Source organism: Nerophis lumbriciformis, linkage group LG27 (genome assembly GCF_033978685.3).
Source record: "Nerophis lumbriciformis linkage group LG27, RoL_Nlum_v2.1, whole genome shotgun sequence".
Classification (NCBI taxonomy): domain Eukaryota; kingdom Metazoa; phylum Chordata; class Actinopteri; order Syngnathiformes; family Syngnathidae; genus Nerophis; species Nerophis lumbriciformis.
Window position 1 is genome coordinate 11,411,113 of NC_084574.2, and position 17,025 is coordinate 11,428,137.

General features: G+C 39.4%; 4 non-coding genes and 2 pseudogenes across 4 annotated transcripts; all 6 read right to left on the minus strand.

Annotated features, from left to right (window-relative positions):
• Positions 1 to 228: 228 nt before the first annotated feature.
• On the minus strand, positions 229 to 347 carry LOC133570415 (5S ribosomal RNA). Its single transcript, XR_009810183.1, has one exon. It is a non-coding gene; the product is annotated as a 5S ribosomal RNA (ribosomal RNA).
• Positions 348 to 2,768: 2,421 nt separating this feature from the next.
• Positions 2,769 to 2,887, minus strand: LOC133570447 (5S ribosomal RNA). The gene has a single exon (XR_009810214.1). It is a non-coding gene; the product is annotated as a 5S ribosomal RNA (ribosomal RNA).
• A 3,422-nt stretch (positions 2,888 to 6,309) lies between these two features.
• Positions 6,310 to 6,428, minus strand: LOC133570332 (5S ribosomal RNA). Its single transcript, XR_009810107.1, has one exon. It is a non-coding gene; the product is annotated as a 5S ribosomal RNA (ribosomal RNA).
• Positions 6,429 to 8,847: 2,419 nt separating this feature from the next.
• LOC133570390 (5S ribosomal RNA) lies at positions 8,848 to 8,989 on the minus strand (annotated as a pseudogene).
• A 3,411-nt stretch (positions 8,990 to 12,400) lies between these two features.
• On the minus strand, positions 12,401 to 12,509 carry LOC133570355 (5S ribosomal RNA; annotated as a pseudogene).
• A 3,402-nt stretch (positions 12,510 to 15,911) lies between these two features.
• LOC133570303 (5S ribosomal RNA) lies at positions 15,912 to 16,030 on the minus strand. Its single transcript, XR_009810080.1, has one exon. It is a non-coding gene; the product is annotated as a 5S ribosomal RNA (ribosomal RNA).
• Between the last annotated feature and the right edge of the window lie 995 nt (positions 16,031 to 17,025).

The window sequence follows — 17,025 nt, forward strand, 5'->3', positions numbered from 1 at the left end:
TGTAGTTACTGTATTTCCCCATATTTCTACACAATAACTCAGATATGGTAACACTAGCGAGCAGTAGATAATATGGAGTGATTTGACATATTTAGCTTTACCCATGATTGAAAATTTTCTTGCCAATTATTGCTGTATATTTGGAAATGAAAAATAATGAATAAAACAATTGATATTTTGTGAAAGGAAACAGCGCCCTCTGCTGTGAGTGTGCCGCAAGTGTAAAAAAGCTTACGGCACCTGGTATTCCCAGGCGGTCTCCCATCCAAGTACTAACCAGGCCCGACCCTGCTTAGCTTCCGAGATCGGACGAGATCGGGCGTGTTCAGGGTAGTATGGCCGTAAGCCGACAATTATCGCAAAATGTACCTACTTAAATCAAACAGTGGGTAACACTATTGTTTAGCCTACAGCCTCGCACGCATGCGCACACTAGTGTTGTGTTTGTCGTGGCTGTGTGACTGTTGTCTTCCTTTTACTGCACTTCACGCTGAGGCCATGTCAGGAACAAACACGCTTGGCTCAGCCAATCACAAGTCCAACAACTGACATTAGTCCCGCCCCCTGCCAGCCCAAACATCTGTGTGACGTTCCAAAAATGTCCTGTAGTCAAATATTGGCCAGGTTAGTGGAAATCAAAGGCTATGTCATTAATGGTCATTTAAAGTGACAATCGTACACAGTCCGTGATTGGTCATTTTTAAACATGCAATTTTTAATCCGGCAATATTTTCACAATTTGGGGAAATGAACCAATCAGCGTCTCTTATTCCAACACAACTTTATCAGCCAATCAGCTCCGCTTCTGGCCAACTTCTCCCAACAAATTGGCCAATGGGAGCGAGCGCACCAAACGGCTTCCGGCCTCATTAGCATATTTATCAATTCACCAATCACCGACTTGTTGGAGATGCTGCGAGTGAACACTTTAAATTGCTATTAAAGGACAAAGTCTTTCATTTCCTCTAACCTGACTAATATATATTTATCCACAGGTTATTTATGGAACGTCACAGCGGTTTGTTGGCTGCCAAGGGGCGGGACTAACGGCAGTTTGAGACTTGTGATTGGCTGAGCCAAGCGTGTTTGTTCCTGACATGGCCTCACGTTGAACCGAAGCAAAGGAAGACAACAGTCACATAGCCACAAAAGAACTGAACATTAATGTGTGCACACGTCATTTTTGAGGCATTTTCATGAAAGGGTCATTTTTGCAGCTCCTTTGCAGGTTCAGGCCTGGTTAGTACTAGAAAAGGAGACGACCTGGGATAACCAGGTGATGTGAACCTTTTACACTTGCGGCACACTCACAGCAGAGGGCGCTGTTTCTGACATGCTGAGAAAAAATCAGTTGAGTTTAATTAACTTTCAATTCAATTCTTGGCTATTATCTACTCTATGGGCAGTTTCTTTGCCATTTTACTCAGCCACACAGACTTGATGTATGCTGAATATGCTATTTTTGACCTCTTTTCTCTCTGCATCTTTTTTTACCCCTCTTCTTCCCCATTTTTGATGGATTGTTGTTCCCAAAAAATGAGTTTGAGACACAGATAGACAGACAACATTCACACACTAGGGACCATTTAGTGTTGTTAATCAACCTATCCCCAGGTGCATGTCTTTGGAGGTGGGAAGAAGCCGGAGTACCCGGAGGGAACATGGAAACTCCACACAGAAACATTGAGATTGAACCCAGGACCTTCTTATTGTGATGCACACACACTAACCTCTGTACCGCCGTGCAGTCCCAGTCTAAATTCATTAATAATACATAATATCGTTCTCAATAAACAGTTAAACATGTTGTACTTCACATTATGAACTGAACAAGATTATCTAATTTTTCTATAAGGTTTAAAATGTTTAAAAGGATTCTTCTTCTTCGCACTTTGTAAACACTTTGGGTTTGAACAGTTTCTTAAAATGGATCTTATTATTACATTGTTTAACTTTGTTGCTTAATCTAGGGATTCTCAAACTGTGATGTGTGTACCATTAGTGGTACGCTGGCTCCATCTAGTGGTACGCCAAAGAATCACTTCATTATTTTCCTACGTATAAACACAGTGTTACTGGCCAAAATATTTAATGTAATTGTTAAATACAACCTCTGCCTTGTTTTTTTTGAATGAATACTTAGGCCTACTATGCTACTGTATTTTAATGTTGGTCATTATGGTGGTGCTTGCAGAGACATGTTTTTTTCTGAGGTGGTACTTGGTGAAGAAAGTTTGGGAACCACTGGCTTAATCTTTTCCACAACTTAAGTCCACACACTGATATGCTAAAGGTCTTAAATATGTTATGTGCATACAAATGTTTTGAATTACATCTTATATTTCTCCTCTTTTGCTGAGAAGAAATTTTGTAAATTTGAGGGTAGCAAGTTATAGTTTACTTAGTACATCATTTTAGCTGTTTGCAAATGTACCGAATCGTTGAATTTCAACATGTTTGATTAAATTAATAAAGGGTTTGAAAAGCCAACATTATGTGTTAAATCTAACTGACCTTTTTTTATTACACGGTTAGTAAATAAAGTTGACTATTGTAGTTACTGTATTTCCCCATATTTCTACACAATAACTCAGATATGGTAACACTAGCGAGCAGTAGATAATATGGAGTGATTTGACATATTTAGCTTTACCCATGATTGAAATATTTATTGCCAATGCTGTATATTTGGAAATGAAAGTGAATGAAAAAACAATTGAAAGAAAGAAAACAGCGCCCTCTGCTGTGAGTGTGCCGCAAGTGTAAAAAGCTTACAGCACCTGGTATTCCCAGGCGGTCTCCCATCCAAGTACTAACCAGGCCCGACCCTGCTTAGCTTCCGAGATCGGACGAGATCGGGCGTGTTCAGGGTAGTATGGCCGTAAGCCGACTATTCACGCAAAAATGTACCTACTTAAATCAAACAGTGGGTAACATTATTGTTTAGCCTCCAACCTAGCACGCATGCGCACACTAATGTTGTGTTTGTCGTGGCTGTGTGACTGTTGTCTTCCTTTTACTGCACTTCACGCTGAGGCCATGTCAGGAACAAACACGCTTGGCTCAGCCAATCACAAGTCCAACAACTGACATTAGTCCCGCCCCCTGCCAGCCCAAACATCTGTGTGACGTTCCAAAAATGTCCTGTAGTCAAATATTGGCCAGGTTAGTGGAAATCAAAGGCTATGTCATTAATGGTCATTTAAAGTGACAATCGTACACAGTCCGTGATTGGTCATTTTTAAACATGCAATTTTTAATAAGGCAATATTTTCACAATTTGGGGAAATTAACCAATCAGCGTCTCTTATTCCAACACAACTTTATCAGCCAATCAGCTCCGCTTCTGGCCAACTTTATCTCCCAACAAATTGGCCAATGGGAGAGCACCCAGCTGCTTCCGGCCTTATTAGCATATTCATCAATTCACCAATCACCGACTTTTTGGAGTTGCTGTGAGTGAACACTTTAAATTGCTATTAAAGGACAAAGTCTTTAATTTCCTCTAACCTGACTAATATATATTTATCCACAGGTTATTTATGGAACCTCACACCGGTTTGTTGGCTGCCAAGGGGCGGGACTAACGGCAGTTTGAGACTTGTGATTGGCTGAGCCAAGCGTGTTTGTTCCTGACATGGCCTCACGTTGAACCGCAGCAAAGGAAGACAACAGTCACATAGCCACAAAAGAACTGAACATTAATGTGTGCACACGCCATTTGTGAGGCATTTTTGAAAAAAAAAGGGTAATTTTTGCAGCTCCATACTAGAATAGGAGACGACCTGGGATAACCAGGTGATGTAAACCTTTTACACTTGCGGCACTCTCACAGCAGAGGGCGCTGTTTCTAACTTGTTGAGAGAAAAAAATCAGTTGTGTTGAATTAACTTTCAATTCAATTCTTGGCTATTATCTACTCTATGGGCAGTTTCTTTGCCATTTTACTCAGCCACACAGACTTGCTGTATGCTGAATATGCTATTTTTGACCTCTTTTCTCTCTGCATCTTTTTTTACCTCTCTTCTTCCCCATTTTTGATGGATTGTTGTTCCCCAAAAAATGAGTTTGACACCCCTGCTGTATACATTAAACCCACTCCCAGTCCCAAAAAGCGGGCCATGACTCAAAGATTATTTTTGTGTATGCAGGTCCACTCTCTCCACCAACATGTCAAACTAACCAGCACATTGTTTGTTTTTCCACCGCATTTGACAGTTCAGGGTAGTTTATACAAATCAGGCTGATGACCTATGTAGGAGTGGTTTACTATATTTTTGTACTGATACCATGTCAATAATCAGACAATATTAGGTCAGAGTTATTTTATTAAAAAGTAAGTAAGTGAAATACAAAGCAATAATATACAAAACAATATGATTTTAAAAATAAAGTGTACCAAATTGTTCTTAAAAAGTCAGGCTTTTGTCCACAATGTCCAACAGTCAGAAAGTCATCCTCTCAGTAAATGATGAATTCATGAGGGTCAGGGATTCTTTTTGGTCCATTTCAGCTGTAAATAACTATATAAATAATAAATGTCAATGTTTATCTCACGCCGACAACACAAACACATTAAACACTTTAGCGTTATCTTCTTAGCATTAACATTCTGTTCACTGGAGTTGAGGCTAGTAACTACACAAATGGAGTGTCACTGAGTACTTTTACTACATGTAATCAAGTAAATAGTAAATATTTGATGTTATTTACCTTTGTTCCACTTGTGTGCTGCCTCCTTTATTTCACATTTATCCAATGAAGTCTCAGAGTAGCAAGCAGCTGATGTCGCAGCTTCGAGTCCGGCTTCATACTCTTCTGCAAATATGTCCAATTTCTTATTGCAACATGTCTGAAATGGAGTAGGAAGAAGCAGAGTTTATTTAATCACACCTCTTTTCTTTTTCATAACAACTACTAACACATGTTTTATTCTCCTGTTCTCAACTTGTAGACAGTCTGAATACATCCATCTATTTTCTACCGCTTGTGCCTCTCGGGGTCGCGGGGGTGCTGGAGCCTATCCCAGCTGCATTCGGGCGGAAGGCGGGGTACACCCTGGACAAGTCACCACTTCATCGCAGGGCCAACACAATATTCACACACTAGGGACCATTTAAGTTGCCAATCAACCTATCCCCAGGTGCATGTCTTTGGAGGTGGGAGGAAGCCGGAGTAACCGGAGGGAACATGGAAACTCCACACAGAAACATTGAGATTGAACCCAGGGCCTTCTTATTGTGAGGCACACACACTAACCCCTGTACCGCCATGCTGCCCCAGTCTAAATCCATTAATAATACATAATATTGTTCTCAATAAACAGTTAAACATGTTGTACTTCACATTATGAAATGAACAAGATTATCTCATTTTTCTATAAGGTTTAAAATGTTTAAAAGGATTCTTCTTCTTTGCACTTTGTAAACACTTTGGCTTTGAACAGTTTCTTAAAATGGATCATATTATTACATTGTTTAACTTTGTTGCTTAATCCAGAGATTCTCAAACTGTGATGTGTGTACCATTAGTGGTACGCAGGCTCCATCTAGTGGTACGCCAAAGAATCACTTGATTAATGTACAGTGTTGTATTTTCCTACGTATAAACACAGTGCTACTGGACAAAAATATTCAATATAATTGTTATATAATACCTCTGCCTTGTTTTTTTTGAATGAATACTTAAGCCTATTATGCTTCTGTATTTTAATGTTGGTCATTATGGTGGTGCTTGCAGAGACACGTTTTTTTCTGAGGTGGTACTCGGTGAAGAAAGTTTGGGAACCACTGGCTTAATCTTTTCCACAGTTTAAGTCCACTCACTGATATGCTAAAGGTCTTAAATATATTATGTGCATACAAATGTTTTGAATTACATTTTTTATATTTCCTCTTTTGTTGAGAATAAATGTTGTAAATTCGAGAGTAGCAAGTTATAGTTTACTTAGTACATCATTTTAGCTGTTTGCAAATGTACCAAATCGTTGAATTTCAATATGTTACATTAAAAAACGGTTTGAATAGCCAACATTATGTGTTATATCTAACTGACCCTTTTTTTATTACGTGGTAAGTAAATAAAGTTGACTATTGTAGTTACTGTATTTCCCCATATTTCTACACAATAACTCAGATATGGTAACACTAGCGAGCAGTAGATAATATGGAGTGATTTTACATATTTAGCTTTAACCATGATTGAAATATTTATTGCCAATGCTGTATATTTGGAAATGAAAGTGAATGAAAAAACAACTGAAAGAAAGAAAACAGCGCCCTCTGCTGTGAAAGTGCCGCAAGTGTAAAAAGCTTACAGCACCTGGTATTCCCAGGCGGTCTCCCATCCAAGTACTAACCAGGCCCGACCCTACTTAGCCTCCGAGATCGGACGAGATCGGGCGTGTTCAGGGTAGTATGGCCGTAAGCCGACAACGTATGCAAAATGTACCTACTTAAATCAAACAGTGGGTAACATTATTGTTTAGCCTACAGCCTCGCACGCATGCGCACATAATGTTGTGTTTGTTGTGGCTGTGTGACTGTTGTCTTCCTTTTACTGCACTTCACGCTGAGGCCATGTCAGGAACAAACACGCTTGGCTCAGCCAATCACAAGTCCAACAACTGACATTAGTCCCGCCCCCTGCCAGCCCAAACATCTGTGTGACGTTCCAAAAATGTCCTGTAGTCAAATATTGGCCAGGTTAGTGGAAATCAAAGGCTACGTCATTAATGGTCATTTAAAGTGACAATCGTACACAGTCCGTGATTGGTCATTTTTAAACATACAATTTATAATCAGGCAATATTTTCACAATTTGGGGAAATGAACCAATCAGCGTCTCTTATTCCAACACAACTTTATCAGCCAATCAGCTCCGCTTTTGGCCAACTTTATCTCACAACGAATTGGCCAATGGGAGAGCACCCAGCTGCTTCCGGCCTCATTAGCATATTCATCAATTCACCAATCACCGACTTTTTGGAGTTGCTGTGAGTGAACACCTTAAATTGCTATTAAAGGACAAAGTCTTTAATTTCCTCTAACCTGACTAATATATATTTATCCACAGTTTATTAATGGAACGTCACAGCGGTTTGTTGGCTGCCAAGGGGCGGGACTAACGGCAGTTTGAGACTTGTGATTGGCTGAGCCAAGCGTGTTTGTTCCTGACATGGCCTCACGTTGAACCGCAGCAAAGGAAGACAACAGTCACATAGCCACAAAAGAACTGAACATTAATGTGTGCACACGCCATTTGTGAGGCATTTTCATAAAAGGGTCATTTTTGCAGCTCCTTTGCAGGTTCAGGCCTGGTTAGTACTAGAAAAGGAGACAACCTGGGATAACCAAGTGATGTAAACCTTTTACACTTGCGGCACTCTCACAGCAGAGGGCGCTGTTTCTGACATGCTGAGAGAAAAAAATCAGTTGAGTTGAATTAACTTTCAATTCAATTCTTGGCTATTATCTACTCTATGTGCAGTTTTTTTGCCATTTTACTCAGCCACACAGACTTGCTATATGCTGAATATGCTATTTTTGACCTCTTTTCTCTCTGCATCTTTTTTTACCCCTCTTTTTCCCCATTTTTGATGGATTGTTGTTCCCCAGAAAATGAGTTTGACACACAGATAGACAGACAACATTCACACACTAGGGACCATTTAGTGTTGTTAATCAACCTATCCCCAGGTGCATGTTTTTGGAGGTGGGAGAAAGCCGGAGTACCCGGAGCAAACATGGAAACTCCACACAGAAACGTTGAGATAGAACTTAGTGCCTTCTTATTGTGAGGCACCCACACTAACCCCCATACCGTCGTGCTGTCTCAGTCTAAATCCATTAATAATACATAATATCGTTCTCAATAAACAGTTAAACATGTTGTAATTCACATTATGAAATGAACAAGATTATCTCATTTTTCTATAAGGTTTAAAATGTTTAAAAGGATTCTTCTTTGGGTTTGAACAGTTTCATAAAATGGTTCATATTATTACATTGTTTAACTTTGTTGCTTAATCCAGGGATTCTCAAACTGTGATGTGTGTACCATTAGTGGTACGCTGGCTCCATCTAGTGGTACGCCAAAGAATCACTTGATTAATGTACAGTGTTGTACTTCCCTACGTATAAACACAGTGTTACTGGCCAAAATATTCAATATAATTGTTAAATAAAACCTCTGCCTTGTTTTTTTTGAATGAATACTTAGGCCTACTATGCTACTGTATTTTAATGTTGGTCATTATGGTGGTGCTTGCAGAGACATATTTTTTTCTGAGGTGGTACTCGGTGAAGAAAGTTTGGGAACCACTGGCTTAATCTTTTCCACAGCTTAAGTCCACACACTGATATGCTAAAGGTCTTAAATATGTTATGTGCATACAAATGTTTTGAATTACATTTTTTATATTTCTCCTCTTTTGTTGAGAATAAATGTTCTAAATTTGAGGGTAGCAAGTTATAGTTTACTTAGTACATCATTTTAGCTGTTTGCAAATGTACCGAATCGTTGAATTTCAATATGTTTGATTAAATTAATGAAGGTTTTGAAAAGCCAACATTATGTGTTAAATCTAACTGACCTTTTTTTATTACACGGTTAGTAAATAAAGTTGACTATTGTAGTTACTGTATTTCCCCATATTTCTACACAATAACTCAGATATGGTAACACTAGCGAGCAGTAGATAATATGGAGTGATTTGACATATTTAGCTTTACCCATGATTGAAATATTTCTTGCCAATGCTGTATATTTGGAAATGAAAGTGAATGAAAAAACAATTGAAAGAAAGAAAACAGCGCCCTCTGCTGTGAGTGTGCCGCAAGTGTAAAAAGCTTACAGCACCTGGTATTCCCAGGTGGTCTCCCATCCAAGTACTAACCAGGCCCGACCCTGCTTAGCTTCCGAGATCGGACGAGATCGAGCGTGTTAAGGGTAGTATGTTAAGGGTGTTAAGGGTAGTATGGCCGCAAGCCGGCAATTTACGCAAAATGTACCTATTTAAATCAAACAGTGGGTAACATTATTGTTTAGCCTACAGCCTCGCACGCATGCGCACATAATGTTGTGTTTGTCGTGGCTGTGTGACTGTTGTCTTCCTTTTACTGCACTTCACGCTGAGGCCATGTCAGGAACAAACACGCTTGGCTCAGCCAATCACAAGTCCAACAACTGACATTAGTCCCGCCCCCTGCCAGCCCAAACATCTGTGTGACGTTCCAAAAATGTCCTGTAGAAGTCAAATATTAGCCAGGTTAGTGGAAATCAAAGGCTATGTCATTAATGGTCATTTAAAGTGACAATCGTACACAGTCCGTGATTGGTCATTTTTAAACATGCAATTTTTAATCCGGCAATATTTTCACAATTTGGGGAAATGAACCAATCAGCGTCTCTTATTCCAACACAACTTTATCAGCCAATCAGCTCCGCTTCTGGCCAACTTTATTTCCCAACAAATTGGCCAATGGGAGAGCACCCAGCTGCTTCCCGCCTTATTAGCATATTCATCAATTCACCAATCACCGACTTTTTGGAGTTGCTGTGAGTGAACACTTTAAATTGCTATTAAAGGACAAAGTCTTTCATTTCCTCTAACCTGACTAATATATATTTATCCACAGGTTATTTATGGAACGTCACAGCGGTTTGTTGGCTGCCAAGGGGCGGGACTAACGGCAGTTTGAGACTTGTGATTGGCTGAGCCAAGCGTGTTTGTTCCTGACATGGCCTCACGTTGAACCGCAGCAAAGGAAGACAACAGTCACATAGCCACGAAATAACTGAACATTAATGTGTGCACACGCCATTTGTGAGGCATTTTTGAAAAAAAAGGGTATTTTTTGCAGCTCCATACTAGAATAGGAGACGACCTGGGATAACCAGGTGATGTAAACCTTTTACACTTGCGGCACTCTCACAGCAGAGGGCGCTGTTTCTAACTTGTTGAGAGAAAAAAATCAGTTGTGTTGAATTAACTTTCAATTCAATTCTTGGCTATTATCTACTCTATGGGCAGTTTCTTTGCCATTTTACTCAGCCACACAGACTTGCTGTATGCTGAAAATGCTATTTTTGACCTCTTTTCTCTCTGCATCTTTTTTTACCTCTCTTCTTCCCCATTTTTGATGGATTGTTGTTCCCCAAAAAATGAGTTTGACACCCCTGCTGTATACATTAAACCCAGTCCCAGTCCCAAAAAGCGGGCCATGACTCAAAGATTATTTTTGTGTATGCAGGTCCACTCTCTCCACCAACAAGTCAAACTAACCAGCACATTGTTTGTTTTTCCACCGCATTTGACAGTTCAGGGTAGTTTATACAAATCAGGCTGATGACCTATGGAGGAGTGGTTTACTATATTTTTGTACTGATACCATGACAATATTAGGTCAGAGTTATTTTATTAAAAAGTAAGTAAGTGAAATACAAAGCAATAATATACAAAACAATATGATTTTAAAAATAAAGTGTACCAAATTGTTCTTAAAAAGTCAGGCTTTTGTCCACAATGTCCAACAGTCAGAAAGTCATCCTCTCAGTAAATGATGAATTCATGAGGGTCAGGGATTCTTTTTGGTCCATTTCAGCTGTAAATAACTATATAAATAATAAATGTCAATGTTTATCTCACGCCGACAACACAAACACATTAAACACTTTAGCGTTATCTTCTTAGCATTAACATTCTGTTCACTGGAGTTGAGGCTAATAACTACACAAATGGAGTGTCACTGAGTACTTTTACTACATGTAATCAAGTAAATAGTAAATATTTGATGTTATTTACCTTTGTTCCACTTGTGTGCTGCCTCCTTTATTTCACATTTATCCAATGAAGTCTCAGAGTAGCAAGCAGCTGATGTCGCAGCTTCGAGTCCGGCTTCATACTCTTCTGCAAATATGTCCAATTTCTTATTGCAACATGTCTGAAATGGAGTAGGAAGAAGCAGAGTTTATTTAATCACACCTCTTTTCTTTTTCATAACAACTACTAACACATGTTTTATTCTCCTGTTCTCAACTTGTAGACAGTCTGAATACATCCATCTATTTTCTACCGCTTGTCCCTCTCGGGGTCGCGGGGGTGCTGGAGCCTATCCCAGCTGCATTCGGGCGGAAGGCGGGGTACACCCTGGACAAGTCACCACTTCATCGCAGGGCCAACACAATATTCACACACTAGGGACCATTTAAGTTGCCAATCAACCTATCCCCAGGTGCATGTCTTTGGAGGTGGGAAGAAGCCGGAGTAACCGGAGGGAACATGGAAACTCCACACAGAAACATTGAGATTGAACCCAGGGCCTTCTTATTGTGAGGCACACACACTAACCCCTGTACCGCCATGCTGCCCCAGTCTAAATCCATTAATAATACATAATATTGTTCTCAATAAACAGTTAAACATGTTGTACTTCACATTATGAAATGAACAAGATTATCTCATTTTTCTATAAGGTTTAAAATGTTTAAAAGGATTCTTCTTCTTTGCACTTTGTAAACACTTTGGCTTTGAACAGTTTCTTAAAATGGATCATATTATTACATTGTTTAACTTTGTTGCTTAATCCAGAGATTCTCAAACTGTGATGTGTGTACCATTAGTGGTACGCAGGCTCCATCTAGTGGTACGCCAAAGAATCACTTGATTAATGTACAGTGTTGTATTTTCCTACGTATAAACACAGTGCTACTGGCCAAAAATATTCAATATAATTGTTATATAATACCTCTGCCTTGTTTTTTTTGAATGAATACATAAGCCTATTATGCTTCTGTATTTTAATGTTGGTCATTATGGTGGTGCTTGCAGAGACACGTTTTTTTCTGAGGTGGTACTCGGTGAAGAAAGTTTGGGAACCACTGGCTTAATCTTTTCCACAGTTTAAGTCCACTCACTGATATGCTAAAGGTCTTAAATATATTATGTGCATACAAATGTTTTGAATTACATTTTTTATATTTCCTCTTTTGTTGAGAATAAATGTTGTAAATTCGAGAGTAGCAAGTTATAGTTTACTTAGTACATCATTTTAGCTGTTTGCAAATGTACCAAATCGTTGAATTTCAATATGTTACATTAAAAAACGGTTTGAATAGCCAACATTATGTGTTATATCTAACTGACCCTTTTTTTATTACGTGGTAAGTAAATAAAGTTGACTATTGTAGTTACTGTATTTCCCCATATTTCTACACAATAACTCAGATATGGTAACACTAGCGAGCAGTAGATAATATGGAGTGATTTGACATATTTAGCTTTAACCATGATTGAAATATTTCTTGCCAATGCTGTATATTTGGAAATGAAAGTGAATGAAAAAACAATTGAAAGAAAGAAAACAGCGCCCTCTGCTGTGAGTGTGCCGCAAGTGTAAAAAGCTTACAGCACCTGGTATTCCCAGGCGGTCTCCCATCCAAGTACTAACCAGGCCCGACCCTGCTTAGCTTCCGAGATCGGGCGTGTTCAGGGTAGTATGGCCGTAAGCCGACAATTCATGCAAAGTGTACCTACTTAAATCAAACAGTGGGTAACATTATTGTTTAGCCTCCAACCTAGCACGCATGCGTACATAATGTTGTGTTTGTCGTGGCTGTGTGACTGTTGTCTTCCTTTTACTGCACTTCACGCTGAGGCCATGTCAGGAACAAACACGCTTGGCTCAGCCAATCACAAGTCCAACAACTGACATTAGTCCCGCCCCCTGCCAGCCCAAACATCTGTGTGACGTTCCAAAAATGTCCTGTAGACAAATATTGGCCAGGTTAGTGGAAATCAAAGGCTATGTCATTAATGGTCATTTAAAGTGACAATCGTACACAGTCCGTGATTGGTCATTTTTAAACATGCAATTTTTAATCCGGCAATATTTTCACAATTTGGGGAAATGAACCAATCAGCGTCTCTTATTCCAACACAACTTTATCAGCCAATCAGCTCCGCTTTTGGCCAACTTTATCTCACAACGAATTGGCCAATGGAAGAACACCCAGCTGCTTCCGGCCTTATTAGCATATTCATCAATTCACCAATCACCGACTTTTTGGAGTTGCTGTGAGTGAACACTTTAAATTGCTATTAAAGGACAAAGTCTTTCATTTCCTCTAACCTGACTAATATATATTTATCCACAGGTTATTTATGGAACGTCACAGCGGTTTGTTGGATGCCAAGGGGCGGGACTAACGGCAATTTGAGACTTGTGATTGGCTGAGCCAAACGTGTTTGTTCCTGACATGGCCTCACGTTGAACCGCAGCAAAGGAAGACAACAGTCACATAGCCACGAAATAACTGAACATTAATGTGTGCACACGCCATTTGTGAGGCATTTTTGAAAAAAAAGGGTATTTTTTGCAGCTCCATACTAGAATAGGAGACGACCTGGGATAACCAGGTGATGTAAACCTTTTACACTTGCGGCACTCTCACAGCAGAGAGCGCTGTTTCTGACATGCTGAGAAAAAAATCTGTTGTGTTGAATTAACTTTCAAATAAATTCTTGGCTATTATCTACTCTATGGTCATTTTTTTTTGACATTTTACTCAGCCACACAGACTTGCTGTATGCTGAATATGCTTTTTTTGACCTCTTTTCTCTCTGCATCTTTTTTTACCCCTCTTCTTCCCCATTTTTGACGGATTGTTGTTTCCCCAAAAATGAGTTTGACACCCCTGCTGTATACATTAAACCCACTCCCAGTCCCAAAAAGCGTGCCATGACTCAAAGATTATTTTTGTGTATGCAGGTCCACTCTCTCCACCAACATGTCGAACTAACCAGCACATTGTTTGTGTTTCCATCACATTTGACAGTTCAGGGTCGTTTATACAAATCAGGCTGATGACGTATGGAGGAGTGGTTTACTATATTTTTGTACTGATACCATGACAATATTAGGTCAGAGTTATTTTATTAAAAAGTAAGTAAGTGAAATACAAAGCAATAATATACAAAACAATATGATTTTAAAAATAAAGTGTACCAAATTGTTCTTAAAAAGTCAGGCTTTTGTCCACAATGTCCAACAGTCAGAAAGTCATCCTCTCAGTAAATGATGAATTCATGAGGGTCAGGGATTCTTTGTGGTCCATTTCAGCTGTAAATAACAATATATAAATAATAAATGTCAGTGTTTATCTCACGCAGACAACACAAACACATTTAGCGTTATCTTCTTAGCATTAACATTCTGTTCACTGGGGTTGAGGCTAATAACTACACAAATGGAGTGTCACTGAGTACTTTTACTACATGTAATCAAGTAAATAGTAAATATTTGATGTTATTTACCTTTGTTCCACTTGTGTGCTGCCTCCTTTATTTCACATTTATCCAATGAAGTCTCAGAGTAGCAAGCAGCTGATGTCGCAGCTTCGAGTCCGGCTTCATACTCTTCTGCAAATATGTCCAATTTCTTATTGCAACATGTCTGAAACGGAGTAGGAAGAAGCAGAGTTTATTTAATCACACCTCTTTTCTTTTTCATAGCAACTACTAACACTTTTGATCTCCTGTTCTCAACTTGTAGACAGTCTGAATCCATCCATCCAATTTCTACCATTTGTCCCTCTCGGGGTTGCGGGGGTGCTGGAGCCTATCACAGCTGCATTCGGGCGGAAGGCGGGGTACACCCTGGACAAGTCGCCACCTCATCGCAGGGCCAACACAACATTCACACACTAGGGACCATTTAGTGTTGTTAATCAACCTATCCCCAGGTGCATGTCTTCGGAGGTGGGAAGAAGCCGGAGTAACCGGAGGGAACATGGAAACTCCACACAGAAACATTGAGATTGAACCCAGGGCCTTCTTATTGTGAGGCACACACACTAACCCCTGTACCGCCGTGCTGTCCCAGTCTAAATCCATTAATAATACATAATATTGTTCTCAATAAACAGTTAAACATGTTGTACTTTACATTATGAAATGAACAAGATTATCTCATTTTTCTATAAGGTTTAAAATGTTGAAAGGATTATTCTTCGCAGTTTGTAAACACTTTGGGTTTGAACAGTTTCTTAAAATGGATCCTATTATTACATTGTTTAACTTTGTTGCTTAATCCAGGGATTCTCAAACTGTGATGTGTGTACCATTAGTGGTACGCTGGCTCCATCTAGTGGTATGCCAAATAATCACTTGATTAATGTACAGTGTTGTATTTTCCTACGTAAAAAACACAGTGCTACTTGCCAAAATATTCAATATAATTGTTAAATAAAACCTCTGCCTTGTTTTGTTTTGAATGAATACTTAGGCCTACTATGCTACTGTATTTTAATGTTGGTCATTATGGTGGTGCTTGCAGAGACAAGTTTTTTTCTCAGGTTTTGCTTGGTAAAAAAAAGTTTGGGAACCACTGGCTTAATCTTTTCCACAACTTAAGTCCACACACTGATATGCTAAAGGTATTAAATATGTTATGTGCATACAAATGTTTTGAATTACATTTTATATTTCTCCTCTTTTGTTAAGAATACATGTTGTAAATTTGAGCAAGTTATAGTTTACATTGTACATAATTTTAGCTGTTTGCAAATGTACCAAATCATTGAATTTCAATATGTTAGATTCAATTAATAAAGGGTTTGAATAGCCAACATTATGTGTTAAATCTAACTGACCCTTTTTTTTATTACACGGTTAGTAAATAAAGTTGACTATTGTAGTTACTGTATTTCCCCATATTTCTACACAATAACTCAGATATGGTAACACTAGCGAGCAGTAGATAATATGGAGTGATTTGACATATTTAGCTTTAGCCATGATTTAAATATTTATTGCCAATTTATGCTGCATATTTGGAAATGAAAGTGAATGAAAAAACAATTGGAAGAAAGAAAACAGCGCCCTCTGCTGTGTGTGTGCCGCAAGTGTAAAAAGCTTACGGCACCTGGTATTCCCAGGCGGTCTCCCATCCAAGTACTAACCAGGCCCGACCCTGCTTAGCTTCCGAGATCGGACGAGATCGGGCGTGTTCAGGGTAGTATGGCCGTAAGCCGGTAAACATTTCAAAATGTACCTACTTAAATCAAACAGTGGGTAACATTATTGTTTAGCCTCCAACCTAGCACGCATGCGCACATAATGTTGTATTTGTTGTGGCTGTGTGACTGTTGTCTTCCTTTTACTGCACTTCACGCTGAGGCCATGTCAGGAACAAACACGCTTGGCTCAGCCAATCACAAGTCCAACAACTGACATTAGTCCCGCCCCCTGCCAGCCCAAACATCTGTGTGACGTTCCAAAAATGTCCTGTAGTCAAATATTGGCCAGGTTAGTGGAAATCAAAGGCTATGTCATTAATGGTCATTTAAAGTGACAATCGTACACAGTCCGTGATTGGTCATTTTTAAACATGCAATTTTTAATCCGGCAATATTTTCACAATTTGGGGAAATGAGCCAATCAGCGTCTCTTATTCCAACACAACTTTATCAGCCAATCAGCTCCGCTTTTGGCCAACCTTATCTCACAACAAATTGGCCAATGGGAGAGCACCCAGCTGCTTCCGGCCTCATTAGCATATTCATCAATTCACCAATCACCGACTTTTTGGAGTTGCTGTGAGTGAATTAAATTGCTATTAAAGGACAACGTCTTTCATTTCCTCTAACCTGACTAATATATATTTATCCACAGTTTATTAATGGAACCTCACAGCGGTTTGTTGGTTGCCAAGGGGCGGGACTAACGGCAGTTTGAGACTTGTGATTGGCTGAGCCAAACGTGTTTGTTCCTGACATGGCCTCACGTTGAACCGCAGCAAAGGAAGACAACAGTCACATAGCCACAAAAGAACTGAACATTAATGTGTGCACACGCCATTTGTGAGGCATTTTTGGAAAAAAAGGGTAATTTTTGCAGCTCCATACTAGAATAGGAGACGACCTGGGATAACCAGGTGATGTGAACCTTTTACACTTGCGGCACTCTCACAGCAGAGGGCGCTGTTTCTGACATGCTGAGAGAAAAAATCTGTTGTTTTTAATTAA